We start from the raw sequence: 6,637 nt of genomic DNA, 5'->3' as shown, positions 1-6,637 counted from the left end.
TGATAAAATCATTTTACCTTTTTTATGTTTATATATATATATATATATATATATATATATATATATATATATATATATATATATATATATATATATATATATATATATATATATATATTAGGGGTGTAACGATACGCGTATTCGTATTGAACCGTTCGGTACAACGCTTTCAGTTCGGTACGCGGTACGCATTATGTATACCGAACGGTTCGTTGGAGTATTTAATTATATTTGAAAAAAAAAAAAAAAAAAGAGAGAGAGAAATATAATGATATGCGTTCAACAAGGTAGCCCAATAACCCAAACAACGTAACAGGCAACGCCCCTGACACTCCCGAAGAAGAAAAAAACACCATCTTATATGTTTATGTTAGGCTACTCAGCAGGCGCTCGCTCACTCAGTACGCGCTGAAGGCTCGTTGCAAAATAGCCAATGCGTTTAACAGACTAGAAATGAGAAGATCCTCCAATAACCAACAGGTCTGGTGTTTGGGTGCACTTTGGATTCCCTTTAAGCTATAATGGTGATGGCAAGAGAGTGGTGGATAAAAAAACAACGGTATGTCGCATCTGCAACATGACAGGGTACACCAGCGGGAATACAAAAAAAAAAAAAAAACACCAGCGGGAATATCTGGGATATATGCGTCAGTACTATCTGGGAAAAGACGAAAAAAAAAGGAGAAACATGCACGCAGCAAACTATCCCTGCAGCATTTAGACACTATAGCTTACAGGGAATCCAACCCAAACACCAGACCTGTTGGTTATTTTAGGATCTTATATTTCTGGTCTGTTAAATGCATTCGACATTTTGCAACGAGCCTTCAGCGCGTGCTGAGTGAGCGAGCGCCTTAGGGGCCGTTCACATATCGTGCCTAAAAATGCATGGAAAACGCTAAGCGCGTCTTTCTCCTCCTTTCCAAAGCGCTCGGGCAGAAGCGCTCATGAGGCGTCTGTCTTTGCTAAGCAACAATGACGTGCTCTCTCCATGAGACGCGGAAATTTCAGCGAAGGATAAATGGATTTGCAGCTCTAAAAATCGCTTGCAGTAGCTCTGCTACTAAATTTATTTCAAAATTGCAATCCATATACAACTATGATCAGCTGATCCTTCATCTTGGCTGAGCTCTCAACGTTGTTACGGGAAAGGATGAAGCTGATTGGTTGGTTCTTGTCACATGACCCGCGGTGCGCTTGCGGCATTCTGAAAAGTTGAGATGTTTTTACATTTTGCTGTATCTAAAACGTATCGAACCGAACGGAACCGTGACATCAGTGTATCGTATCGAACCGAACCGTGATTTTTGTGAACCGTTACACCCCTAATATATATATATATATATATATATATATATATATATATATATATATATATATATATATATATATATATATATATATATATACAGTAAAATATGACATTAATAAAGTAGTACAGTGATATACCATAGCTTATTTAATGGCCATCTTGATAACATTTTCTAGAATGCTATTTCTTTAAATATAGAAATATCTGAATCTCCAAAACTGTTTGATAAATTATTTCTCTAACTACAATAAGGTCAAACAGGTATTCAAGTTAATCCAGTTAATGTACACTACACGTATGTTCTAGGGTGACCATTTCAGGATCATAACATTTTGTTGAAACTTAAACCCTATACTTAAACCCAATATCAACCCCAGCCCTAGGCCAAACCCTAACCAAACCTTCTGGGTGGCTGATAGAAGTGCAACCAACATTTTATAAATTAATCAACTTGCATACAAACATTAAATCATAGAGAGAACGACCTCGTGGGTCAGCTTAGCACAGCAGAATATACACAGAATAACAGAGGCCTTATCTTTGAGTCTGTCATCTCTTTTCACTCCCATGACAGTATGCTACAATCTCAGAAATGACACACACAACAATGGGCTTAATGTCAATGAGCCATAGCTTCCTGCATTGCCTCCTCCAACTCAATCTCCGCACAAATGCCAGAGGTCACTCTTTTCATTTAGGCAGAAATCAAAATGATAATGCTGACTTGTTAAAAATTCTATTTGGATGTGCACATAGGCTACATCAGAAGGTGCTGACATGAAGAGGTTTGAGGTGCAGAGGGGTGTTAGTGATGTGGCTCACTGATAGCACACATCAAAGCTATAGAGAGAGAGGTAATATGAGACGGGGGTAGGGTAGGACAGGACACAACGACTGTGTTCTAGGGCTGTTACAGTCAGCAAATTAAAATATACAAGGCACAATTTTACCATTAATGCCTTGACATTGAAACACGAGCTATTTACCATGAAAAAAGCACTCTGACTTCCATCAGATCCATCTAAATCAAGCTGATGCAATAGATGCAGTTTGTGACATTATAGCCAGACTTATTAAAAAAAAAACCTTGCAGAAAAAGAAATAAAGGCATTAATCAAATAAATCCTCTAGTGGACCATTAATAAATGTGAGCAGAACATGGTCACTTCAGGAGACAATCAGACAAGTAGGGATTTGCTAAAATTGGGACAGTCACTCACCGGCTCCATTCTGCATCAGGCAATGTCGACCTGTTAATGTTGCATCGCTAACCAATAGCCACCCAGAATGCATTTCAGTGCTTTCCTGGTTTAAAACCAATCCCAGCTAAGTTTTTCACATAGAACAATTACTAAAGCTCTCAAGTCTGATTTGCTATTCAATTTATATGAAGCAAGCTCATTTAAGAGGACAGTGGATACCAGCCCCACATTACTGGATAAAAGACTAACTGAATCCTTACTATATATGCTCCCATATTGCTAGACTCTAGGTATTACTTGGACATGTAGAATCAATCCTTGTTGGTCTTGGAAAAACATTCCTAAACCTGGAACAGGCTCCCCTGTTCCTGGAGAGCTACCTCCCTGCAGGCTACAGTTCAAACCCTGCTCCAACACACCAAAGTCAAAACCCCTGAACACCTTGATTAGCTGGGTAAAGTGTCTTTGATTAGGGATGGAGCTGAACTTTAGTAGGGTTGGCTGCCATTGCTATAAACTAGAAATCAGATTTTAGTTTTAGGTTTAGGATTGAGGTTAGAGTTTGGGCTAAGACTTGTAAAACATTCTCTATCATTAGGGGTAATTAATAGATATGTTTAGAGCAGGGGCATCCTATCCTGCTCCTCGCCATAAAGTACCCCCAGGACTGCACATTTCACCCTATATCTGACACACCCACTTTAGGTCACACAGTCTCGACTAATGAGCTGTTGAGGTGAATCAGGTGTGATAGATGAGAGGGATATAAACAATGTGCAGGACTGGGGGTACTCCAGGACAGGTTTGAGAATCACTGCTGTAGAGCCTATCTCTTCAACCATACTCCTGGAGATCCACTGTTCGGTAAAGTTTATTTCCAATGTACATCAGCTCATCTGAAGATCTTGATTACCTGGTTCAGGGGAATTTAGATTAAGGTTATAGCTAAACTCTGCAAGACAGTGGGTCCCCAGGAGGAGGTTTGAAGACCTATGCTGTAGAGTTTCAACCCTAACTAAACATTCCTGAACAAGATAATCATAGTCTTCAGGACTACTAGTAACTTCCGAGCAGTTGTGTTGGAGCAAGCTGTAACTAAACCTTGCAGGAAAGTGGTCCTCTAGGTACAGGATTGGAAACCCCTGGCCAAGGGCAGTGCTTTTCAACCACATTCCTGGAGGAAGTTCAAGGTAGCTCACTTGTAGATGTCACATTACCTTACCAATGTGAGCCTTAAGTGAAGCATGTGAATCTTGTAAGGTGGACTGCTGACGTTTGACTTCCACAAACCCACAGGGCTTAAGAGCATATTTGTCCTCTAGTCGCTGCATTCGGCACTTCTCATTGTTGCATTATAATCGCATTACTCTTTCATAAGTGAGATCTTATCCACTTAAGGCTTCTGCCTTATGATAAAGCCAACACAGCACTGGCCTTTCCTGATGGGTGATACCGAATACTGCATGCTTTTTCCGGTTCTCTCATTTCATTAGCTATTCTATGAATTTCCAATTAGGCTGAGGGCAACAAGACGGAACATTCAAGTCTTTTGTCACAGGGGACTAGCAGGCCCTGTTCAGGTACTCTTACAAAGTACTGCTCCTGTGCACCTTTGTTAGAGGAATGGCATTGTCTGGGAGGAAATACATGCCAAACGTGATCTGCCGTACCCTCAGAGTATTCCATTAAGAGAAAAAGGAGAGTGCAGATAATGAGAGTCCACATCGGATGAGCCAGACACTAGACAGTACTGTAAGGAAAAGGCCTCATATCAATGCAACTCCTGTTTTTTGCTCTATCTCTCTCTCTTTCTTTTATTTTTCTTGTTTATCTGCTCTGATTTGGTTTGTGCTGGTCCCAAGCCATAGCAATCCTCTCGACAAAAAAGCCTACCTCTGATTACTAATAAACCTTAAGGCAGGCATCATTATTTTTTCAGCTAGTCCTTTTTTGTAATGCACAGACAACACCTTTATACCTTCCCCAGGGGCAAGAGCTCCCCATCTCTCTGTGATCTTATTAGCATCCCATCTCTTCTTGCCTGCTGACCAAACTGCACTGCTATGCACATTCTGTCTCTCTGACCTCTATGTGGATGGAATTAATTTGGCCTTTCCGTCTTCTCCTTCTTTGGGCTGATTTGGCTTAAGCAAGCAGCTGGCCATGGTTATTTCAGATAAACACTATTAAAGAAATATGGACAGTGGAAATAGGATGGAGGATAAAAGAGTTGGGATATAGCTGCGCTTCAAAGAAGACTCATCATTTGCTTATTACATTCTGAATGCTGTGACTGATTTGGTCATATTTACTTCATACGTTGGCAATTTTTTTACCTGAAAAGCTTAGCCTTGACAGTAATTATTAAATCAGTCCAAATAATACATATTTTATGTTATTAAATAATTTAAAAAGGTCAGGTAGAAAAAATAAAATAATTGGGTAAGGAACTGTGGACCGGAACAGTGTACTGCATACTGCTGGTAAATTCTAGTTGTCTTTGATAGAGTGTTGTTGAATGCATCGACATCATTAAAAATGCTGAAAATCAAAGGGTTAAAAAGAAACAGCTTGTGACAATTTATTAATAATCTGGAAGTTTATTAGGTTAATGCTGTTATGAAAATAATGTGTCTAAGGTTTTATGCATGTGATTTATTTTGAACGGTCTCATTCAGCACTCACCTGACCTGGCCTGTTCACATCAAGGACAATAACTGTAAGGTTTTAATAAATGCTCTTATTATATGACAATAGCCAAATCCCACACACCACATCTATAACAATAATGACACAGATCAACAATATTGTTGGAATCACTTTCGGAATGATTTTTGATATTTCTTTTTTTTTTTTTTTTAGCTGATGAATGATAAAAAAAAACAAAAAAACATTGCCATTCAATCAAGACCCATCTGACTTTAAAGAGTTAAGCATTTAAAATTACATGGCGCAACCGCAGCATATGCTTATAATAAATAAAACATAAAACTTTATCATCCCTTGGTGTGGATTCCAAAATAGTTATTTTTACTGTTGTAGTTAACTTTCTTGGTGTGAATGGGGCTTTAATCATAAAGAAAATGTATCACCTGACCATGCTAATACAGTACAAGAAAACAATTAAAACAATGTCCTTTGTCTCTCTTTTGTTCATTTCATAGCTAGTATTTGATGCATCTGTATACAAACATCTTTTTTTTTTTTTTTTTTTTTTTTTTTTGTATAACTTAACAAATATACAGCTTTACTAGGAATGCTGTAAAATGAAAACATTCTGTTCATAAGTAATGCTGATTTATCTTTTTTTCCCTTATGCATCACATTGTCATCAACACAATATTGCCAATACGCTATACTGCAACTATATGTTTACATTCTATGAAGAAATGTGTTTGATTGTTAGGTGCCCTGTGGGTCAATGACAGCTTATTATTAACTTACTAAAGATAACTAAAAATAGCTGAGCTCCTGGAGAACCATGGGCGGAGCTAAAGAGTGGCAAGCACTTGACCGCCAAATGCCAACAAAACAGACATTTCACTGTCTGCAGTTCTGAATCATGACTGGGATCTTTTATAGCTGGGACCGCTCCATCTTTTCGTATCAAATGATCAAACTGGGCCTTGCTTATAAAAAGTTTGTCAACAAACACACTTGTGAAACTCTGTTGCTGCTCTGGAAAAATAAACTCTATCCACTGTTTACATAATGCTGGGTTCTTTCTTAGTTAGCTAAACAAAGTTATATTTCCCTTACAACCAAAATCACACTTCTTTGGAGACATTCTTCCCGAACAAGTCAAGTGTAGCACTGCTGCAGAATTAAGCTTTTTGATGGGTAAAATCTCGCTCTCGCTCTGTACGATGCTTGCACAGACGTGTTTTTTCAAGGAGAAATGCCCATATAAGGAGTTCCACCATGTCTATGTCATGAAGAGCCACGATGAAAAAAAAACCTCTGTCAAATGACCATTGTTTTTTGAAATGCTTAGCATGAGAAAAAAATATGTTCATAAGTAATACTGTCTTATATTCCATTTCAATAAAGCTCTTCATTGACACTAATTAAATTAAAAATAAAATTAAAAATAAAATTTAAATAATTGTCATAATATTAAAAT

This window comes from Carassius auratus, chromosome 32, assembly GCF_003368295.1.
Source record: "Carassius auratus strain Wakin chromosome 32, ASM336829v1, whole genome shotgun sequence".
Lineage (NCBI taxonomy): Eukaryota > Metazoa > Chordata > Actinopteri > Cypriniformes > Cyprinidae > Carassius > Carassius auratus.
This window is presented reverse-complemented; position numbering follows the sequence as displayed.